General features: G+C 45.3%; 2 protein-coding genes across 2 annotated transcripts in view; both read left to right on the forward strand.

The window, feature by feature from the left end:
* LOC137439479 (gamma-sarcoglycan) overlaps positions 1–25,028 on the forward strand; it is a 434,894-nt gene that overhangs the window by 96,578 nt on the left and 313,288 nt on the right. The window lies entirely within an intron of this gene.
* Positions 1–25,028, forward strand: part of CHM (CHM Rab escort protein) — a 1,037,168-nt gene that overhangs the window by 15,307 nt on the left and 996,833 nt on the right. The window lies entirely within an intron of this gene.

Here is a 25,028-nt window from a genome sequence, read left to right on the forward strand (position 1 = left end):
CGACAAGTGTCGATGAAACTTTGAATACAGTTCTAAAGTTGAAGGTGGACAATCGTGATTGCCTAAATGAAGCAACCACTTGTTATCCATTCATATGCAACACAAGGCTGCAGGTTGGCATCATTGGCTGAGGGTGTGGCTGTGCCACTGATGCAATGAACTCTGCTGGTTCCAGGAAGAATTCGGAATTTGTCTATGGTGCCAGCGATGGCTTGTCTACTCTTCACGAAAGACACACCGGGATATTTAACGTACATCAACGAATGCTGGCAGAAGATGATGCCCAATTTAACGTCCATCTGAGGAACGGCACACACATTGATGGCGCGCCCTCCCTGTGGAACACCGGAACGACAGTTTATAGCTGGGTCGGGACAGCTTAAAGGTGAGTGTGTACCTTTTTGCCATCCTGTCTTGTTAACATAAACAAGGTTATCTCGAGTTAACGTAAACAATAATGACTTCTTATTTTATCACCACACAAGTATCAGTTCTAATCACCAACTCCAATACTGATTCATAGTCCTGCAATCCTGGAAATTAAATAATGCATCAAGTGTTGGGATGGTTTCACCCTTGTTTCTTGAAGGAAAAAGGATCTCTGATAATTATCTTGCCCGAAAACAAACAGCACTATCACGTGAACCACAACCCGGAAGTTATGTAAATCCACTGGGCACTGCTGCCATATTGCACAGCTTACCTGGAATCGACCCGATATCGCCATCCATTTCGAGGTGCCCACTGTTGCAGTCATTTTTCAAATGTTCCTCCATTTTTGAAAAACGAAGAACTTTCTTCTGAGCTGTCTTATTATGTTACTATAGTTTCCCAAATGACTAAGTTACCTTCACATTGTAGGGATGAACGGATGGAACAAGTGATGTCTTTTCGGAGACGAGTATATGTGGTACTTCCTCCGACAAGTGTCGATGAAACTTTGAATACAGTTCTAAAGTTGAAGGTGGACAATCGTGATTGCCTAAATGAAGCAACCACTTGTTATCCATTCATATGCAACACAAGGCTGCAGGTTGGCATCATTGGCTGAGGGTGTGGCTGTGCCACTGATGCAATGAACTCTGCTGGTTCCAGGAAGAATTCGGAATTTGTCTATGGTGCCAGCGATGGCTTGTCTACTCTTCACGAAAGACACACCGGGATATTTAACGTACATCAACGAATGCTGGCAGAAGATGATGCCCAATTTAACGTCCATCTGAGGAACGGCACACACATTGATGGCGCGCCCTCCCTGTGGAACACCGGAACGACAGTTTATAGCTGGGTCGGGACAGCTTAAAGGTGAGTGTGTACCTTTTTGCCATCCTGTCTTGTTAACATAAACAAGGTTATCTCGAGTTAACGTAAACAATAATGACTTCTTATTTTATCACCACACAAGTATCAGTTCTAATCACCAACTCCAATACTGATTCATAGTCCTGCAATCCTGGAAATTAAATAATGCATCAAGTGTTGGGATGGTTTCACCCTTGTTTCTTGAAGGAAAAAGGATCTCTGATAATTATCTTGCCCGAAAACAAACAGCACTATCACGTGAACCACAACCCGGAAGTTATGTAAATCCACTGGGCACTGCTGCCATATTGCACAGCTTACCTGGAATCGACCCGATACCGGCTATTAACAAATTCAGCGTGCTTTCCAGTATGGACAATCATTGATTTCCTCCCGAAGCTGTCCCACTTGTTACTACTAGCGATGAGTGTGTCTCATCTGTTAAAAAAAACCTTCAATCCTCTCTGATGATTGTGCTCAGAGTGTGAATGTTAAATCTGCTGATGGTTTGGAAATGCCGATATAATGAACAATCTCTTGTGGACTCCACGTCAACAATGAACACCAAGGAACTCCCTGGTGAACTAACTAATTTAACATCTGGCGAGACGTCTTTCTGTTAAAAATAATAGGAATGAGAAAATTTATGTAATTTGAGATGCCCATTCATTGGTTCCTATTCAAACATGTTTTGCCTGTTCTCTCTACCTGTACACACAGTCAGATGTCACTGCACCATCATATGGGTACACAATGACAGATAACTTAGTTCTATCAGATACAGTAGTTCTGTTACGATGGGTGAATTCAATAATGTCAGGTGGCTCCTTGCCATTGTTTCGCTGCAGATTTTGGTCAAAAAGTGCCTTAAAAATGGCGGAACTGGCAACTAGCTTCCTACCAGCTACTTTTGGTATTTTTTTTTATAAAGTAGGGGCCTTGTCAAGTTCACAAACCAAAAATACCCAGAATACCTCTGGGGGAACATGCTTAAATGACGTCTTCAAAATGGCTGCCAAAATTATAAAGTTTGGCATTGTGTACAGGTGCTGATGTGGTACCTAACCGTTTATATAGTAGTTTTACTGTCAAGAGAAAAAAACATCAGCCTTTTCCTGGGATGAACACTTTCATTTGTGGAGAACCAGAGAATAAAAAGAAAGGAACAAAACTTACAGCAGCGAATATGAAGCCAGCAGAAGTTCGTGAGAATGTGCTTACAACAATGGTTCTGATTACAAAAATGATTCCCAAATACTTCACCGTGCAGTTAGTATTATTCGCAGAGATATAGAAAAATTACAACCAACAACTGAATACCCTAATACCCAAGAGATTGATCTTAATGCATCAGCTGCGTTTAATTTAAATATTATTTTATTATTATTTAAATATTTAAATTAAATTATTTAAATATTATTTAAATATTATTTTAAATATGAATGAATATAATTAATAATATTATTTTTAATCATTATTAAATATTAATATTATTAAATAGAATATTTAAATCAGATGCTCGTATCATTTTATTACAGATCAGGACACAGGGACTCTCAATGTAAAAATAAAATACAAAAACTTAATAAAAAGTAGGCCATCTTGATGACGTCACTTGAGCATGTTCCCCCAAGGGGATTCTGCGTATTTTTGGTGTGTGAAGTAGTCAGGGCCCATTCTTTATTTAAAAAAATATCAAAATTAGCTGGTAGGAAGCTCGTTGCCACTTCACCCTCATTTTCATGCTCAATCTGCAGCCCTATTAGACATAGGCAACCCTATTGCACAATCCGATATTGTTGATGATGTCACATCAAATGTGTCTAACATTAATATATTTTTTTCTCTATGACCTTTTCAAAAAAATATTTTGATCTCTCTTATTTTTTGAAGTTATTATTATCCTCTATGATTGGTCTTAAGACAAAAGCGATAAATATTAATGGTGGTGGAAGTTGGTTCTGCCAGTTTCAAGTCGGGAAAATTCTAGAGGTAAATGGCCTTGACATAGCCTGGCTATGTGTTGTCAAGCCTGTAGATGTACAAGCTTGTCTAATTATGGGAGGTGACTTTGATAGCACAGTTGATTCCTCATTGGACCAGAAATCGCCAAAACCTCAGCCATGTACTCCAAGATATTTGACATGTCACACGATTATGAAATACCCTTTTCCTGATGTTTGGCGACCCCAGCACCCTCACGGACAGGCTTTTACATGATGCCACTGTTCTAATAATTGCATTTCATTTGCTCGACTTGATCATATTTATATCGACTCTTACATTTTACATGGAGTTTCTAAAACTGATTGAACCATCGGGTTTTTCAGATTATTACTGGGATCTGGCAGTTTTTCAACTTTTTGAGGCAGTGATTTTTCCCTTTTAGAAAAGTGCTATTCCGTTTCCAGAAAAGCTAAGTTCCTTTTCAAAAAACAAATTCCATTTTGTGAAGTTGATGGAAAAAAGCATTTGTACACTTGCCTTGGGAAAAGTACAAATACATCACAGTGGAATTTTCCTTAAGTCTCCACACCTAAAATCCTCCATGTTGCTCCTGGGGGATGATGTATTTTTCCATCAGAAAGACACAAACGCAGAGAAAAACAAGAAAGAGCAATCAGAGATTGCAGACCCTCGCCAGAAAGAGTTTTTAGTGATTGTAAAGGCTTTTGTGTTGAAACAAACATGGCGGCCCAACCACGTGACCTCTGACATCATTTTTTTCATTACCAATTTATCCATAGATAAAAAACCACCTTTAGAGGCCATTTTTCCCCGCAAAGCGGGGATTGGCCTTTTTCGGGAACTGTGGTTGTTGTTGTTTTTCGGTCCCCTTTTTGAAGCAATGTTTTACGGCCGGATGCCCTTCCTGATGCCAACCCTTTTTGCCGCCTTTAACGACAAACAGGGAATTACCAGTGAACTGGTACTCAATTAGCCGACCTCGGAAGGATGACAGGCTGAGTCAACCCCCCTGGCGTTCATTCAGCAATCGACCGGGATTCAAACCCAGGATCCTAGGATCCTAAGCCGGCACCCTAGCCACTAGCCCAACACCAGGGATATTTATTATGCATAGATGCATAGAATTTATCCATAGATGAAGCTCAATAAATTTTATCTTGATCAGATGAAGTTTTGTACTTGTCGAATTATGACGTCATAATGGAGGAACCTATGACGTCATCATTAACGTATGTTATTCCCCATGGGGAGTTCTTTACAATGACCCATGTCTCAATTTTTTCTATGCACCGCTTTCGGAGATATAGAGGTGCAAATTCTTTCGGTTTTTCCAAGATGGCGCCCTTACCACGTGACCTATGACGTCATAATTATCATGAAAACATTTTGCATGAGGAGGTGCACCTATAGTGAAAATTTCCTGTCAATCGGACCAACGGTTGCAGAGAAAATCATATTTATTCTGTGCAGACAAACAAACAAACAAGAAATATGTCGTGCATAGCACGATACTTGCGAAATCCCTAAACTAAGTTGTGGGCCTATGATGACCAAAAATATAATTGGTGGTTTAATTCAGTGACCTGGCATGCAAATCCTCTTAAAATTTCAAGTCAATTGGTTGGAAATTGAGGATTTTAGAAATTTTGCCTGTGTTGACCTTTTGGCCTATGTTGACCTCAAAAATAGTTGGGGGTTGAATTCAGTGTCCAGATATGTAAATCCTCTTAACATTTCAAGTCAATCGGATGAAAATTGAGGATTTTAGAAAAATTGACTTAGTTGGTGACCTTTGGCTTATGTTGACCTATTGACCTTTTGACCTCCAAAACAATAGGCTTCTTGCTTATGACCAACTCTACCATTTGGTGAGGTTTCGTGAAGATAGGTTGAAAATTGTGACCTGTAGGCGACTGACATACAGACAAACTGACAGAATAACGCACAAGACCAACCAATATACAGTACTTGAAAAATCTTCGATTTTCGCAAGTAACAAACAGACAAACGGTCTCAAATGCCATACCCTCTCCTCTGGGGAGGGTACCTAGAGAGTTCATAGAATACCTTACCTCACACAATGTTGAAGTAAATAATTAAATTTTAATAAAATAATGATTTTAAATATTGTACATAAAAAATCTGGAAGTTTATTACCCTTGATGCAGGGTCGTTTACACCACCTTATTTAATATGTCCAAGTACAGTAACTGCAAAACTGGAGGTTGTTGGAAGTGATAAGGAGATTTGTGTTCTGCATTGTTCAAGTTTATAATTCAATGTTAATAAAATAAAGATTTTAAAGGTCGTATAAAAAAATTAATTCCAGAATTTTACCACCAATTGCATTCTTTTATACCATGTTATTGAACATGTTACATTAGTTATTTGTGCTCGTTGTTTGTGTCCTCTATGACATCCTGAAAAACAGTAATTAAGTTTACGGCTTGGAATTTTTTTTCAATTTTGTTTGACTGCCAGACAGGCAGACAATGTACAAATATTATCTCACTCCTCTCTGCAAATGTTTGATGGGCAAACTCAGGGCGAAAGTACTGCGAACCTACAGTTTGTTTTCCAATTCATGTTCAAAATATAACGTTCAATTATTGAAAGTAAGTTGTTCCTCAATCATAAACTGACATTTGTGGACAGACGGACAGGCAGACAGAAGTGAATCAATCGCTTGACCCGCTTTTTGCTTTCCATGCGCGGAGTAATAAAATTATAAATGGCTGGTGAGACTATATGGAAACTGGATCCATGGAACGTGGCACTTTGAACTAAATTAATTGGTTCACGAGTTATCAAGTGACAACTATATTTGTCATGTGTGTGCGTCTGTCTGTGTGTGTGTCTGTCTGTCCGCAGTATAACTACCCCATTATATCATCCGATCTTGATGAAACTTGGGTGGGAGGTTGATATCATGAGCTAGTTGAGCATGAGCGTCAATGGAATACTGTTCTCCCCTATGGGCCGGTGCTCCTGCCTCACACCTAGCTCGGCTTCACGCTGTTGAAACCAAAGCTTTCAGAATTATTGGAATCTCACGCGATGAAGCTATCTCTGCGGGCCTTTCACTCACTCACCGCAGGCAGGTAGGTGGTCTTTCTGTCTTCTACCGACTCCTCTCCGGCCTTGCACCCCCAGCTCTCTCTGTGCTCTGTCCCCCAAATATTCCTACAGGTCGCACAAGATCTGCCAGCAACCCTCTGATGGTTAAACTGCCGAAATCTCGGCTCTCTGCTCACCTTCACTCTTTCATTCCTCTTTTCTCCCGCCTCTGGAACAAACTCCCTCACTCCCTTCAATCCCACTCCTCCCTCCAGGTCTTTAAAACAGCTGTTCACCACCATCTCTTATCTTCCCCCATCCAAAACCTTGATCTTTTCTACCCCCGCTAATTCACCCCAGATCCACCTTGTTTGAAATTCCAACTTCTTTCCTGGAAGTCCTGGCAGTGTCCATATGTTTTATACCTCTCCCACCGCCCCCTTCCCATGCCCCCCCCCCCCCAAAGCCCTCGCCCTCTCTCAGATCTCTCGATGTCTCCATGTCTCTCGGTCCCTGCTCTCAAATGTTGTGTTTGTGTCCTTCCCCCTCTCTCCCCATCTTGTCTACCGCTCCCGATGTTATATGTTTTATGTGTCGGTTTGTCTTTCTGTGTGATTAATGTTCGCTCTTTCACGAGCCTCGATCTTGTATACAAAAAAAAAAGAAAAAAAAAAAAGAAAAAAAGTTGTGTCCTGCCTAGAGTGGGCGTATTGCGCCCGAAAAATGTCTTTTTCGGGGGTAATCGATTTCAAGCTACATCTTCTCCAAGGGGTTTGGTGGAATCTGACAGGGGTTTCGATATTTGGTTGGGCCAATGTCATGTGTCTAGCCCCACGGAGCTCGAGTTTTCATTTTTCATTTTTTTTCCATTTTATTTCCTTCATTTTTCTTTTTTTTCTTTTTCTTTTTTCACCGAATTTTCGGTATTGTGTAGCTAACTAACCTCATAACTGATTATACATTATTTTCTATCTCATTTCAAGGTCAGTAACCTTCGTTTTGACATTTCCGGGCCTGGCCTGTCCGGGCCTGTTTCGGTTATAGTCCGTCCTTTGTCATTGAATACCGCTCGCTCGTGAACCATCGTCGTCTCCTGACTTGTCTTTATTACGATGTCCATTTATGCTCACCTACAAAGGAAGTATGCAGACATGGCAGTATGTCCAATCATATTAAAATATGCAATTTGGTGTCTGTCTGTCTTTCTGTGTCTGACGATTTTTGACCGTGATACATTCGGTCGTTACTTATCCAATATCAACCAAACTTGACAGGAGGACTAAGGGTCACATGATGGAGGTTGAGGTTGAAGCGAATTCAGCAACAGCCACTCAAACCCCCCACTGACCCCCTCAACCCTGATATTTTTAATGCCGTGAACAAACTTGTACATCATGGGTGATGAAGGTTGTGATCAAGTTTCATTGAAATTGTGTGTGTCGTTTCGGAGAAGAGAGCAAATTTGGGGGCTAGGGGGGGGGGTCAAAAACACCCCCGTAGTTTCCCTTAATGAGCGCAGATTTTGATGTGATCAATACACCTTTGTTAGGCATCAGATATGAAGCTCGTGGCCAAGTTTCATCAAAACTTTGTGTGTAATTTCAGAGAAGAGAGCAAGTACCTATTTTGGGGGGTAAAACTTACCGCACCCGCCCTCGTAAACCACCTTGACGAGTGCAGATTTTGATGTGGTCAACAAACCTTCATTAGGCATCAGATATAAAGCTTGTGGCCAAGTTTCATCAAAATTGTATGTGTAGTTTCAGAGAAGAGAGCAAATACCTATTTTTTTTGGGGGGGGGGGGGAGGTGGGGGTGTTGAAAACCATTCGTGGACCCTACAATGAGTGCAGATTTTGATGCGGTCAATAAACCTTCGTTAGGCATCAGATATGAAGCTTGTGGCCAAGTTTCATCAACATTATGCATATAGTTTCAGAGAAGAGAGCAAATACCTATTTTGGGGGGCTAAACCCACCGCTCCCCGCCCTCGTAAACCACCTTGATGAGTGCAGATTTTGATGCGGTCAATAAACCTTCGTTAGGCATCAGATATGAAGCTTATGGTCACGTTTCATCAACATCGTATGTTTGGCTCAAGCGATAATGACTGAAGTGTTTTAAGTCTCACTCACTCACTGACTTACCTGCGGACTCTGCTCGATCGCAAAAGCTCACCGGATTAAAGTCCAGGTGAGCCAATAACAACACTTACGACAATAGCACAATATTAATGATATTACTAAACAATATTCCTCCTCCCAAAGGGGTTTATGACTTGCGATATTGCCCCCTCTCCGCTCACTGCCGACCCCCGTACCGAAGTAAATTTTATCATAGGTAATGAATGGTGAGGCAAGGTGTGAACTTTTCAATGACCTGATCTCACATAAGTAATAGAAATAATAATTGGCAATAACAATAAGGATAATAACATGACCTCCTGCTGCACCCGTAGTTAGCAGGTGTACTAGTCATATAAACACAGCATCTGGGCTTATAACAAAAAGCATTCATTATTTTTTTTGGCAGCTTTCCTCTATTTCAACGATTTTTCACCATAAAGAAATCTAAAGTTTCTCCAAAGGTGCACACATGCCCATGTGATGACCGACATCTTTTTTTTTTTTTTGCCGGCGATCGTATTTTCAGGGAAATATTTCACCCAATTTTCCACAAAGTGGAGTGAATGCCATACTGCCGAGCAATAGCACGCCGTTTCATGCTGTAATTTCGTAAAGGCACCACTCCATGACAAACAGCATTGTCGAGTTGACGGACCATCTCCAGAGGAAGCGGCAATAACTTTTGGAGATGTGCAGCAGTTGTTTTCCACTAATACAGAATGCAACAACCCTTGTATACCCGACTGTGAAGCCAATCATCAAATCCACCTGTCCGTACATTTTGCCATGCCACTTGTGATATAATCCTGTTGTTGACTTCTTGCTGCGACAGACAATCAGTGACATGGTTCTTTTAACAAATAAATCACCAAAGTGTAAAAGAAACTCACCAGATTGATATACTGAGTTAAGAAAGTAAACCCATGTCAAGAAAAAAAAAATTCCATATTAAATGCCAAGTCTGTATATATACACCCAGTGCACAAAACATAAGGAACACCTGCTCTTTCCATGAAATAGACTGATCAAGTGAATCCAGGTGAAAGCTATGATCCCTTATTGATTGCACCTGTTAAATCCACTTCAATCAGTGTAGATTAAGGGGACGAGACAGGTTAAAGAAGGATTTTTATGCCTCTGCCGGCGAAGTTGCTGGAGGCTTTATGTTGTCCGTCCGTCCGTCCGTCCCGTCATAGGTTTTTGTTTCCGCGATAACTTGAGAACGGCTGAAGGGATCTTACTCAAACTTTGTGCAGGTATGTATAATGACTCGATGAGGTAAAGATTAACTGATTAGATTTTGGGGGTCACAAGCTGAAAGGCCAAAGGTCAGAGGTCACGTCAGGTAAAAGTCGTTTTACCACGATAACCTGTGAACCAGTGATGGGATTCTGACCAAATTTGGTACATTTATGTAGAATGATGTAAAGATGAACTGATTAGATATTGGGGTCAAGAGGTCAAAGGTCAAAGTCTGTAATATGTTAATAACTTGAGAACAGCTAAATGGATCCGATTCAATCTTGGTACAGATATGTATAATGATGTAAAGATTAAGTGATTAGATTTTGGGGTCCCTAGGTCAAAGATGAGAGGTCATATCGTGTACGAATGTGATAACTTGAGAACAGCTGAATGGATTTAAAGCAAACTTGGTGCAAGTATTATAATGACGTAATAATGTGGGTGGAGGCATATCGGTCGGCGTCGTGACGTCGAAGAGTGTCGTTCTAGTTAAGCATTGAGACAATTGAGACATGGATTGTGTATGTGTGCCATTCAGAGGGTGAATGGGCAAGACAAAAGATTTAAGTGCCTTTGAAGGGGGTATGGTGGTATGGTGGTAGGTGTCAGACGCACTGGTTTGAGTGTTTCAAGAACTGCAACGCTGCTGGGTTTTTCACGCTCATCAGTTTCCTCCGTGTTTCAAGAATGGTCCACCACCCAAAGGACATCCAGCTAACGGCAGACCAATGGTCGAAAACGGCTCATTGATGAAAGAGGCCAGAGGAGGCTGACACGATTTGCGCAGAGCAACAGAGGGGCTACAGTTGGTCAACTGATAGTCCAGTATAACATTGGTGCCAAAAGACCCATAAATAATGCACAACTAGTCGTAACTTGACACAAATGGGGTATGGCAGCCAATGACAGTACAGATTTCCACTTCTTTCATAAAAAAGCAAGAACATGCAGTTACAGTGGGCTAAAGAATGAAAACACTGGATATTGTAGGATTGGAAAAACATTGCCTGTTCTGATGAATCTTGGTTCCTGCTGTTTCACGCTGATGGGAGGACTAGGGTATGGAGAAAACCACATGAGTACATGCATCCACCATCTCGTGTGTCAGCATTGCAGGCTGGTGGTGGTGTGATGGTGTGAGGTGTGTTCTCATGGCACACGTTGGGCTCCTTGATAAGAGTGGAGCAATGTTTGAATGTCACAGGATATCTGAACATCATTGCCAATCAGGTGCATCCCTTCATAGCAGCAGTGCATCCATCTGCGAATGGATTTCTTCAATAGGATAATGCCCCATGCCATGAGGCTAGAATTGTCCAGGAATGGTTCCACAAACATGACAGTGAATTCAGCTTACTGCACTGGCCTTCCTAGTAACCAGATCTCAATACAATTGAGCAACTGTGGGATGAGATGGAATGAGCTATTCGGAGTACAGGTCCACCACCAGCCAACTTGACACAACTATGGGAATCATTGGAGTCAACATGGGCAGCATCCCTGTGGAACACTTCCGACACCTTGTAGAGTCCATGTCCCGACGAATTGAAGCTTTTCTGAGGGCAAAAGGGGGTGCAACTCAATATTAGGAAGGTGTTCCTTATGTTTTGTACACTGTGTGTATGTGTATGTGTATGTGTATGTGTATGTATGTATATCTATATCTATATATATACAGTGGAACCTTGACTTACGAGTTTAATTCGTTCCGTGACCGAGCTCGTAACTCAAATTGCTCGTATCTCAAATCAAATTTCCCCATTGAAATGCATTGAAATGCTATTAATCCGTTCCAGCCCCCAAAAAACCACACCAATTTTTTTTGTTACGTGTTTTTAAATAAGAAAAATGTACTTTATAAATAACAAATAATGTATAAACAAGCACGACCTCGTATATACTGTACATAATAAAAGACAATGTAAAGAAATAAACTGGTTTTATTAAGTGTATTTACCTTGAAGATCAGACGAAGATGCTGGCGGAGGTGGAGGGGATAACTTTTGCCTTTTTCGCCACACTTTCCTCGCTTTCACTTGCAGGGCGTTTAAAGAAAAACCTGTCCAACGAGGTTTGTTTCTTCCTCCCTTTCAAAATGTTTCGAAAATGAGTGAGGCAAGTGTCGTTACACAGCGCCAACGCCAAAATAACCGAAATGCGAAAACTAAAATGCAGCGCTATACGATAGAGATACTGTACGTGCACGGCAGGCAAGATAACCACGTGACCAGAACCCACCTGGCGGCAAAACTCAAAATAACCGAAATGCGAAAACTAAAATGCAGCGCTATACGATAGAGATACTGTACGTGCACGGCAGGCAAGATAACCACGTGACCAGAACCCACCTGGCGGCAAAACTCAAAATAACCGAAATGCGAAAACTAAAATGCAGCGCTATACGATAGAGATACAGTACGTGCACGGCAGGCAAGATAACCACGTGACCAGAACCCACCTGGCGGCAAAACTCAAAATAACCGAAATGCGAAAACTAAAATGCAGCGCTATACGATAGAGATACTGTACGTGCACGGCAGGCAAGATAACCACGTGACCAGAACCCACCTGGCGGCAAAACTCAAAATAACCGAAATGCGAAAACTAAAATGCAGCGCTATACGATAGAGATACTGTACGTGCACGGCAGGCAAGATAACCACGTGACCAGAACCCACCTGGCGGCAAAACTCAAAATAACCGAAATGCGAAAACTAAAATGCAGCGCTATACGATAGAGATACTGTACGTGCACGGCAGGCAAGATAACCACGTGACCAGAACCCACCTGGCGGCAAAACTCAAAATAACCGAAATGCTAAAACTAAAATGCAGCGCTATACGATAGAGATACTGTACGTGCACGGCAGGCAAGATAACCACGTGACCAGAACCCACCTGGCGGCAAAACTCAAAATAACCGAAATGCGAAAACTAAAATGCAGCGCTATACGATAGAGATACTGTACGTGCACGGCAGGCAAGATAACCACGTGACCAGAACCCACCTGGCGGCAAAACTCAAAATAACCGAAATGCGAAAACTAAAATGCAGCGCTATACGACAAAGATACTGTACTTGAACGGCAAGATAACCACGTGACCGGGTGGCGAAAGCTCGTAACTCGGATCTCGGCTCGCATCTCAAAGCAATAAACCGCCGGAGCGACGGCTCGTATCTCGAAAAACTCTTAAGTTGGGGCACTCGTAAGTCAAGGTTCCACTGTATATCTATATATATTGTTGCGGAACCCAACGTCGGCCTCGGATCCCTTCTCGAGTGGGGATTAGTCCCCTCGTTTGTGACTGACCGACGTGGTCCCTGAAGCTGCACCGCGACCTCCGGAAAGCCCGGTGCACAGCCCCGTTCGTACCGCGGACAGATGTTAATTGATTGCCGAGCGGTGTTTAGCAACCGCAGCACGAACTATTACCAAGACTAACCCGATTCATAAACGTTGGCCAAATCGTGCCACAGGTGTCCAATGAGGGAAAAGACAACAACGACGGATGTAGAGGAAAGAAAGGCAAAGGGTAAGAAATACAAATATGATTTATTTACTATTTACACAATTGAAAGCAACCAAGGAGGAGGAAGGATAATAAAATAAAGACAGAAGGAATCAAGGAGACACAGTGCAACGCCAGCTTACCTACAGTCTTAATTATACCCAGGACGAGACACACAAAATGGACGACAATCAAGCTCACACGAATGGGGAAATGAAGGCAGGAACGATTCGGTGGAAGGAGAGGAAGGTCCAACGGGAACCGGAGCTGGAGCTTGATCCCGCACGGGACGTCGGGCGGGACCTCGACGGCCACCGATGCCACCGCAATCCGGCTCCCACGTCGCAGCGGGTCGAAACTGCGTGGTCTCAAAGCTGGTGGTGGTGGACTCCAAGCTGGTGGTGGTGGACTCTCTCTCTCTCACCTCTTGCGTGGCACGTATATCGTCTCTTCTCTTGCGCGTCTCTTATCTCCTCTCCTCTCTTGCGCGTCTCTCTGCAGAACTCAGAACTCATCTCCTGTGGGGAGCGTCCCGCTGCGGGTTATATAGGCCCCGCCCTTCAACCTTCGCGAACCTACTCGAAGGTTCTCCCCACGCCCTCTCAAAGCCAAACCCCTCGTTCTTGGTTGGTCGGCAAGGGCTGGCTCACTCCTCCCCTCTATGACGAGGTGGAGACACGCCTTTCTTCTCCGAGCCGACCGCGTGCTCAATGGAGGCAAATGCAGTTGGTCATAAATGCAGTTGGCAATAAAGGCTTTGGGGGAATTTGAAAAAGGGGATCTATCTATTTGAATTTGGTGCAATGGAGTATTAATTAATGGAAGACAAAGCCTTAACCTAATACACAGAATAAGGAAATAACTACCAACAAGGAGGAAATCTATGATTGGCTAACGTGATTGTATATGACCTAACTAAGGGACGCCCTTTGACCTTTATACACAACAACTGGAGGAAGGAGGGTGATATTTTTACAACAATAAAAAAACACTTCTCATTTCCCCAACACTGCACCCTCCTCCTCTTAGGCACGTCCCGGGCCTATTACTTTTACTTTTAGTGTGGCACGTAGGTGTAGTTCCCTCTACATTTAACCTGACCCTGAGTGTGACAGTTTTAAAACATAAATAAATATGTCCCGCTGCTCCATTACACCCTACCTAACAGACTCACGCCCACAGCTAACCGAATCGCGGAATTGTCTTCAAACTACAACATGAACGATGGGGGAGCATTATTTACAGTTGACGCTATTTTATTTACAAAACGCAACCCAGGACCTGTGATTGTTCTGTTGGGGGGGAGACGGTCTGCCCTGCATCGACGCACCAGAAAGCACCAAAACACCATCAAGCACCACAAAGCACCCTTTGGTGCACAGTCACCACAGTTCTTAATAAAAATAACCAAACAAACCCTTGGTGCTGGTCTTCCTCTTCGGCTCCCTCTGATGACTATTGCTCTCTTCCTGATGTTGTCTACTTCTTTGCTGGCGGCCTGTGTGGCATCGGTGCCCTGTGACCAAGGTCCGCCAACAAGATCTCGGGCCTTCATGGCCGGTTCCAGCAGAGGGGCCATGCCCCAACCCATGGGGTCCATCAGTGGTGCTCAGCCAGACATGTGGTCCATAAGGTGGTGCATCAATGCAGACAGCTGGTTCCGGGAGTTCGGGCGCACAATGGCGGACTCCCGCACGCTCCCCTCTCGGCGCCCAGTGGCGCACAGTCCTCGGGTGGGAGACAAGGGGGGAGGGGGGGGGGGGAAGACAGGTGAGCGAGGGGTAAGGTCACAAGGGTACACATCAAACAAGGCAATGCAAGGCGAGGTGCGTCTGGAGACGGAGCGGAGAAAAGCTCGTCCCTACCGTACATCACCCCCCCCTGTCACCTACTCTACCCTTGCCCTTACCCCATATTTACAACAATCTACACATTTACAAATTCGTCACTAATGTCTCGTCTTCCCCATATTTCCCCTATACCAAATTCGTCTTCACTCCCACAAATCCAAAATTTGCCATCACCCAATTCATCATCAATCCTCATAAGGAGGATGAGATGGAACATCAGCACAATGTCACACCCACGTCATGATGCATCTCACAATTCAAAACATTTGCACAATAAAAATAATCAAAACATCCATGGCATGGTGTGGAGTAGCGTCACCTCAGGTGAGTGGATGTAGATGGTGCGAGGAGATTTCAAACCTAACTACCTGCTAAATGACATTAACACACTTTACACTACCCGAGGTCTTTCCTTGCCAAACCATTGGCCTTCTTACTCTATGTGGTTTTAAGAACCAAATTCCCATTGACCAAACTGTGGTGCTTCCTCAATTTCGGGTCTCACTCCCCTGATTCAACTCCCTGTGCCCTTGCACAATTTCCGGGCTGGGTCGTGCAGCTATCCCAGCAGGTCTACCCACCTGCACACCTCCACCACTGTAGTTGCCTCCGAGCTTACCTGCTCCTCACCCTAACCTATCTAACTGGGGAAGGCCCTCTGGCGCTCTCCCCACTCGGTGCCCTCTCTGGCACTGGGCTACCCGGGTCCGTCCTCCGGATCCTCGGGCCCCATCCACAACAACTCTACCGGCTCCCAGAGCCCACCTGCGGCCTCACCTGGCTGACATCCTCACAGTGGTGGAGTGCTCAACCAACTACACACACTAACAGGCTACACGCCCAGCCATTTCCACGACACTAATGCACCCATTCAACCATCATTCTTCCACCACGCACCACAGATGCCAATATCCAACCACAATTTACCTGTACCCTCTACCTAACTCTTACACTACCCTCCCCGGGTATTCGTGATGGGGGTCCATCCTTCCCCCATTCACACCTTCGCACCATCCACTCCACTCCACAGTTTCCACCATACTCACTCCACGACCATCCATTCCATACTCCATATATTCCACACTCCATGTATTCCACACAACCATTCTCCATACACCTGCAGTTGCACACCTGTGCAATCTCACCTGGTGCCACCTGCACCCTCCTTCCTTCCTGGACCATTTGGTCAACACAGCACACATCACCATCACTCACTCATACACTGCTCCTCCACCTGTTCAGTTGCACACCTGTGCAATCTCAATTGTTCCTCACTCACTGCTCCATACACTTCCACGCTCAATACACTTTCGATTCTCAACCACACGGCATCATCTTATCTAACTACTCCCCTCTGGAACTTGCGCTTCCCAGTCGCCCCTTTAAACTATTGCGCTCCCTCGTCATTATCATCCAACTAATCTCCCTGCGTCCCCACTACAGGTATCAGTGTCACTACCTAACTTTACCGTTACCTATGGTCATCTTCTCTAGATCCCTATCATTTTTTCCTAACCCTCCCGGGCTAGTTTTCACTGCCACAAACCCCATAACGAGTGCTCCTTTGCCCCCGTTGTGAGGGATGGCAGAGTTGCCATCCCACCACATCGGGCATCTCTCACTATAAATTTTGCTCACCAAATTCCAGCCAATTAAAATTTTGCCAATCACTCTACCAATCATCTGCCAGTCATCAATCTGCCAATCCTTTGCCAATCATCAAATTTTGCCTTTCAATTTCGGGTCCAAAACACTATCATCATTACACGTCTACTCACTTGAGCCTCTCGGTGTGCCAATTCATTTCCGAAGCTCGGCTTTAATGAATGCGGGTTGTTTGGTGCCGGCGGTTGGATCCGTCCGGCATTCGGTGCAGGGAAGGGGGCTTACCCGGGCCGAGATCCCACGCACCATCTCGGCACGGCGCCGTCCAATGGCCCGATCTCGCCCTGCCGGAACGCCGCAACAAAAAGGGGTCGCCCTGATGACCCTTCTTACCGGGCCGCCCGTTCCGCCTAGCGGAGCACGGACGCGGCCGTTCAGAGCGCGGCCCGGCGTGGATCGCGTACGGCGGTTCTTTCCAAACCGCCGCGGTTACGATCCTCGCTGGTCCCCGCGGCACATAACGCCCGGCACGAACCGAGGGCCCGCTTCGGCTAAACGTCGATCTAACCGCTATCCCGTTTAGCGTCGATGCTCCACTTGCATGCTCACACCCTGCGTCCCGTTCCTCGCTCACACATCCAGCTGTTCCCATGCTCCTCGTCATTGCACCTTCTCTTCCACACCCAGGTACACTCATTCCGCTCACAGACTTTGTCACACACCTGACCACCGCACACCTTTGCACACACTCATCATTCGCACACCTCACCAACACACCTCTTCGCGCCCCCTCCTCGGTCACATCCTCTGTGACAACCACAGGTGTGCTCTCCTCCGCACACCCAATCACGTGCCTCACTACCAACTCCAGTGTGCATTCCCATACGCGCTCTACCATTCCAGGTGTGCTTCCTTCCATTCCAGGTGTACATCCTCTCTCACCTGCCACAACCAACTCACGCTCCGTGTCACTCTTACTACTTTCACCACCACTCTCGGTCGCGCATTCAACCTTACTCTTGACAGCGCACTCTTTCCTCATGCACCCGTCCGTTACACCCCTTTCTCGCGCATCCTCTTGCGCACACTCTCCCGTTACACCCTCCGTAACACTCACCACAGGTGTGCATTCTCCTGTTACATCCCTTGTAACACTCCCCACTACGCGCTTCCATGTTCCCCCCCGCACACGCGCTCCGACCAACTCACTCTCGACAGCACACTCTTTCCTCATGCACCCGTCCGTTACACACCTTTCTCGCGCATCCTCTTGCGCACACTCTCCCGTTACACCCTCCGTAACACTCACCACAGGTGTGCATTCTCCTGTTACATCCCTTGTAACACTCCCCACTACGCGCTTCCATGTGCCCTCCCGCACACGCGCTCCGACCAACTCACTCTCGACAGCACACTCTTTCCTCATGCACCCGTCCGTTACACACCTTTCTCGCGCATCCTCTTGTGCACACTCTCCCATTACACCCTCCGTAACACTCACCACAGGTGTGCATTCTCCCGTTACATCCCTTGTAACACTCCCCACTACGCGCTTCCATGTGCCCCCCCCCCCCCCCCCGCACACGCGCTCCGACCAACTCACTTTCGACAGCACACTCACTCCTCGGCGCGCACTTTTTTCTCACACACCCCATAGTCGGACATTCTCGCACACCTCCTCCGTCACACTCTGTACCTGTCGCACACTTCACCAGCGACCTCTCATGAACACCCGGGTCTACACCAACCCCCAAGCCGACTGAAGCTCCCCTCACACCATATACATTTCCGCGTATATCGCCACTCACCTCAGCACCTCGTCTCCGCACCTCCTTCGCCACCTGCAAACTCTTTATTTGGTTAGCAAGCACACCATCACGATTTGAGCACCGACCTTGTACATATTCCATCACCTCCTCCTTTATCTCCCTCTTAGTTTCCCTCCGTCTCTTCTTAATTTCACTCACCCCCTCCTCCACTTCCTCTAATTTTTCCCTTACCTCTTTTATTTCCCGGTGCGTCTCCTCAATTTCGTCCTCTAATGTCACCTTGACCGTCTCTATGTGCGTCCTCACCTCCCGGTCCTTCGTCTCCATTGCCTCCGTTACCTCGTCCAACTTCGTTGTCAGTCCCTCACGTACCATCTGACATTCCCTCTTTGTCGCTATTAATTCATTTTTGAGTTCTTTTTGTGTCGCCTTTAACCCTCCTAGTACCGCAGTGTTCTTTTCCACCTGCTCCCCTAATTCCTTTTGTCCCACCATCAGCTGTTCTACTTCCCTCGTTAGATCTTCTATGCCCCCCTGTAACCTAACCGTCCTACTTCTCACCTCTTTCTCCATACGCTTCTCACCTCGCTTTACCTCCTCGCGTACCCCCGAGACCTCCTCGCTCACACCTCGTCTTATCTCCTCCCCCATCTCCTCCATTTCTTTAGTAGATGCCGCCCTCATCTGTCCCAATTCATTCCTCTGAGCATCCAATTTAGTGTCTAACCCGATTTTCACCTCCTCTATCTGGTTCCCCATCCGTTTGATTTCCCGGGCGGATTGCTCCCCTATCTCCAGCAATTTGCCTTCCATCTTATCTTCTAGCCCCGTTAACCCATTCTTTACCTCTTTTATCCCGTTGTCTAACCCTTCAAATTTACCCTCAAATTTCTTGTCTAAACCCTCAAATTTATTTCCCAACTGTTCGCTGGTACCCCTTGCTTCGTCCCTCATTGCCCTCGTTTCTTCCTTTTGGGTGTCGAATTTGGCCATTATTTGCATCATAATTATTTTCATGTACTCCGGCATCTCGGGCTCGGCCTCATGCGACCACGGGCGCGGCTAAATTTGGTGCCGCTACAACCACGTGCGCGAGGGCGCCATTTTGCGCACCTGATACCCCCTCAACCACCTCGTCATTGTTCTCCACCTCCATTTCTCCCACATACATTTCCCCGAGATGCTGGGTCGACTCTACACCCTCTAATTCCCCCACCGGCATTCCGTCGCCTTGACCATCCATGGCACGATTTTTTAAATTTAGAATTTTATAACAAAATTTCGGCCCACTCGTAATTTGAGCGCGCTAAGCGCTTCAGGTCCGTATCTCGCTCCCGACACCAAATGTTGCGAAACCCAACGTCGGCCTCGGATCCCTTCTCGAGGGGGGATTAGTCCCCTCGTTTGTGACTGACCGACATGGTCCCTGAAGCTGCACCGCGACCTCTGGAAAGGCCGGTGCACAGCCCCGTTCGTACCGCGGACAGATGTTAATTGATTGCCGAGCGGTGTTTAGCAACCGCAGCACGAACTATTACCAAGACTAACCTGATTCATAAACGTTGGCCAAATCGTGCCACAGGTGTCCAATGAGGGAAAAGACAACAACGACGGATGTAGAGGAAAGAAAGGCAACGGGTAAGAAATACAAATATGATTTATTTACTATTTACACAATTGAAAGCAACCAAGGAGGAGGAAGGATAATAAAATAAAGACAGAAGGAATCAAGGAGACACAGTGCAACGCTAGCTTACCTACAGTCTTAATTATACCCAGGACGAGACACACAAAACGGACGACAATCAAACTCACACGAATGGGGAAATGAAGGCAGGAACGATTCGGTGGAAGGAGAGGAAGGTCCAACGGGAACCGGAGCTGGAGCTTGATCCCGCACGGGACGTCGGGCGGGACCTTGACGGCCACCAATGCCACCGCATTCCGGCTCCCGCGTCGCAGCGGTCGAAACTGCGTGGTCTCAAAGCTGGTGGTGGTGGACTCCAAGCTGGTGGTGGTGGACTCTCTCTCTCTCACCTCTTGTGCGGCACGTATATCGTCTCTTCTCTTGCGCGTCTCTTATCTCCTCTCCTCTCTTGCGCGTCTCTCTGCAGAACTCAGAACTCATCTCCTGTGGGGAGCGTCCCGCTGCGGGTTATATAGGCCCCGCCCTTCAACCTTCGCGAACCTACTCGACGGTTCTCCCCACGCCCTCTCAAAGCCAAACCCCTCGTTCTGGGTTGGTCGGCAAGGGCTGGCTCACTCCTCCCCTCTATGACGAGGTGGAGACACGCCTTTCTTCTCCGAGCCGACCGCGTACTCAATGGAGGCAAATGCAGTTGGTCATAAATGCAGTTGGCAATAAAGGCTTTGGGGGAATTTGAAAAAGGGGATCTATCTATTTGAATTTGGTGCAATGGAGTATTAATTAATGGAAGACAAAGCCTTAACCTAATACACAGAATAAGGAAATAACTACCAACAAGGAGGAAATCTATGATTGGCTAACGTGATTGTATATGACCTAACTAAGGGACGCCCTTTGACCTTTATACACAACAACTGGAGGAAGGAGGGTGATGTTTTTACAACAATAAAAAAACACTTCTCATTTCCACAACAATATATATATATATATATATATATATATATATATATATATAATTATATATATATTTATGTATGCAAACTTTTCTAAATTACGTTCTCGGAATGATGAATGATATAGTGTACCTGGAGAATCGGACAATGTTGTGAATATTTTATTTGTAATTTGACCGAAACTTGGCTTTTACTGTAATTTCTTTCCTGTATTCCGGTTGTTTTTTTTTACCATTTCAAGTCACCGAATCTAATAATTCTGTCTGTTTTCTGCGATTGCAGAAAGTCACAGCTTTAAACTTTGTAAAGAATGTTCAGGGAATTGTTGTTGGAGATTTAACAATGCTTTACTGGAAGACTTAAATTTCACTCAAGCTTTCAAAGCCTTCTGGATAGATCTTTTAAAATGGAAGTATAATTATTCTATAAATCCATTAGTGTGGCAGGGTATAGTAAAAGCTCAAATTAAAGTGTTTTGTAAACGATATTAGAGTTTATTCTGAAGCAATAAAATTGCTAAAACAACAGATTATGGCTCTCCAGGGCGTTTTAGGACAACAATACTTTAATCACCTACAGATGGTTTTAGTTGAGAAACAGTCCTTGTTAAAATAAATAACTGAAGAAATTGCACGTGGAGTTCTCGTATGAGGATGCAACATTAGAATGAAGTGAATATCCGAAGTATTTCTTTTCTCTGGAGTATTCTGTTCCCAGCAAACAGCTTTTCCACTTGCGAATGGTGTACTCTTCTGTTACCTCCTCCACACCAATCATTAAGCATTGAGTTAAATAATATTTTTGGAAAATCGATTTAGCAGAGCATATAGATTCTTCCATTGCCACCTCTATTTACATAGGTCTATCTGGATTGTGTGAAGATTGGCATTCCCTATTGGAGAGTGCCATTACCCTTAAAATACTTGGCACTGCCATGCAGAACCTAGCCACCAAAAAGCTCCTGGATTGGATGGACTTGAATTATCAGTGAGTTCTGGAAAGAAGTTTGGCATCTATTGAGTCCCAAATTTTATATCGCCTTGGAAGCGAACTTACTACAGCCTGGTGTTGGCATAGCGGTTAGGGTGCCAGCTTGGGATCCTCGGATCCTGGGTTTGAATCCTGGTCGATCGCTGAATTGATGCCAGGGGGGGGTGACTCAGCCTGTCATCATTCCGAGGTCGGCAAATTGAGTGCCAGTTCACTGGTAATTCCCTGTGTGTCGCAAGAGGCGACTAACAAGGTTGGCGGCAGGAAGGGCATCCAGCCATAAAACATTGCTTCAAAAAGGGGACCAAGGTGCCCAAAAAAGGCCAATCCCTGCTCTCCCGGGAAAAATGGCCTCTAAAGGTGGTTCTTGGAAGCCAACTTACTGCTTGGAGAGCTTCATCAGAGTTGTCGACAAGCTGTTTGCACTCTCCTGCCAAAGAAAGATTTATTTATTATTGTAAAATTGGTGCCCAAATTCCAGGATATGTATGGACAATAAGGTTTTTTTTTTTTACAAAAGCATTGGCATCTCGACTTGCTCTGCATCTGTCCTCACTGTTGGGTGAAGACCAATGTAACTGTGTCCCTAAGTGTTCTATGATAACATCTCCCTTGTCAAAGATTTGATTGAATTATGTTGGGGCAACAGTGAAGAATTGGCACTTCACTACCAAAAACATTTTCTTAGTAAGAAAATATTTTCTTCATGTAAGAATTTTTATTGCAGCTAGAATTTTTTTAAATGGTTTTCTTGTTTCAAGAAAACTTTTCCAATTTTAAGAAAATATTTTGTTACTAAGAAAATTATTTTTGGCAGTGTTGTTCTCCTTGACCAGGAGAAAACTTTTGATCATGTTGATCATCGGTGCCTTTCTAAAGTGCTTCAGAGGTTCAGATTTAGCTATACCTTTATTAGCCCCCATTGGACTTAGTCCGAAACAGGGGCTTATGGATTCGGTCTTTCCGTCCGCAACCATATCTCGGAGATGTATCGACCAATTTTGTTCATACTTGGCACAAAGACAATACATGATGTATACATACGCACATCATTTTGTTTCCCGATGCGATCAAAGATGGCCGACTGGCAATTTGGTGAGGGGTGAAGAAAAGCATCCACAAGGAAATCTAAGTGAATGAATGAAATGAATTAATGATCATTTTAAGGCCATTTTCCCCGCTAGAGTGGGGGTTAGCCTTGCGGGCCCCATGACAATCATGGTTCCCTGTTTGAGGCAGTTTTTATGGCTGGATGCCCTTCCTGACGCCAACCCTTAGTCGCCTCTTACGATGCGCAGGGATACGGTGTACCTATTCTAAACCGGGGTACACACCGGGATCATTCATCCCAGCAAGCTGGTACTCAATTTGCCGACCTCGGAAGGATGACAGGCTGAGTCAACCCCCCTGGTGTTAATTTAGCGATCGACCGGGATTCGAACCCAGGATCCTCGGATCCCAAGCCGGCACCCTAACCGCTAAGCCGCAACACCAGGCTGTTGGCTAAGCCAACACAAGGAAATCTAAGTGGTTGGAAGTATATGTATATGCCGGATGATCAGGACAGAGGTGTGTTAAGAATTGCGTCTAAAAATCTCAGGACAACGGCTGCAAAGGTGGATGCAGAACTGAATACGCACCTAACCTGACCAACGTCTCTTAAAACAAGTCATTTTGAGTTGCACAAAATGAAGTTGCATCGCGAGCTGCCATTACGAACATAAATGTGTTGCTTTGCAAAAAGTGGTGCAAGGAACACCAGGACTAGGTTTTGGACTAGTGGAGAAATGCAATATGGTCAGATGAGTCCTCCTTCCCTCTGTTTAGGTTGTACGTTTGGAGTCCGACTCCTACTCACGTGTTTTGGTCACGACGAATAAATAAACTGCACATTTTCACAGCTGTTTCCGTTTATTTGGTGCAACCTCTGAACGTATCCAATTCAAACTTTCGGTAGGCAATTTCGCCCGGGTAACTCTACACAAGAGCCTACTCTTTTCAAGATACTGTGGGATTTCTAATGCCCATAACTTAAAACCTGATGGGACAGCCAACTTTACATCCCCAGCTGAAGGACTGCATGCTCCAGGTTACAGCACCCCTCCCCGTCGATCTAACAGGATCATTTTGGACAGATTTGATGACACAATTGAACAAATACATGACCAGACAGTTCAGAGGTGATAATTTCTTACCAACGGTGATCATTTTCTCCAACTTCTTGCCTCCCTTTTAGCTCTTACACGAGCCTCGATTCTGTATACAAAAAAACCCGGAATTATCCTGGATTTACTTGGCCCTGTACCCAGCCTTCCATGGAGGCCTCGTCAAATTACAAACTGGACTGATGTCTGCTTGGCAGTGGCAGAGCCAAATGATGCCCCCATCAGTCTTATGACAGAAGAAGAAGAAGAAGATACTTGCTTGGTTTTGAAGATCCGAATGGCCTCATTTATTTAATTATCTTGTGGCGGACACGATGGCTCGCTGACGCGATGACATCATTCCGCGCACCAAGAGGGTGTCGGCCACGCCCGAGGGGTAGGCGTGGCCTCGGGATATACACGGGGCTCACAGCCCCGAGCACGGAGTGCTATAGTTTGATCCTTCGAATAAAGACGCTTTTGGTTATGTACGTTGTTGCTTCCTTTATTGGCAAGACAAGTCGTGCGCATAGCACCGCACTACATTGGTGACCTCTGACTAGTTCAGCCGACGCTGACCAGCAGCAACGCGGTAGCGGTGAAACTCCCTGAGTTTTGGGAGGCTCAGGCCGAGGTATGGTTCATGCAGGCCGAGGCCCAGTTCCACCTTCGGGGCATAACGGCGGACGAGACGCGCTATTTCCACGTCATCGCCGCCCTCGGGCCCGGCACAGCCGCCTGAGTCGTGCCCGCCCTGCGGAACCCACCGGCCGACCACAGGTACGAGGCGCTCAAGCGTCGCCTCATCACCACGTTCGGCCTCACAGAGGACGAACGGGCCGACCGTCTCCTGGACCTTCCC

Source organism: Myxine glutinosa, chromosome 14, assembly GCF_964187855.1.
Source record: "Myxine glutinosa chromosome 14, kmMyxGlut1.1, whole genome shotgun sequence".
NCBI lineage: Eukaryota > Metazoa > Chordata > Myxini > Myxiniformes > Myxinidae > Myxine > Myxine glutinosa.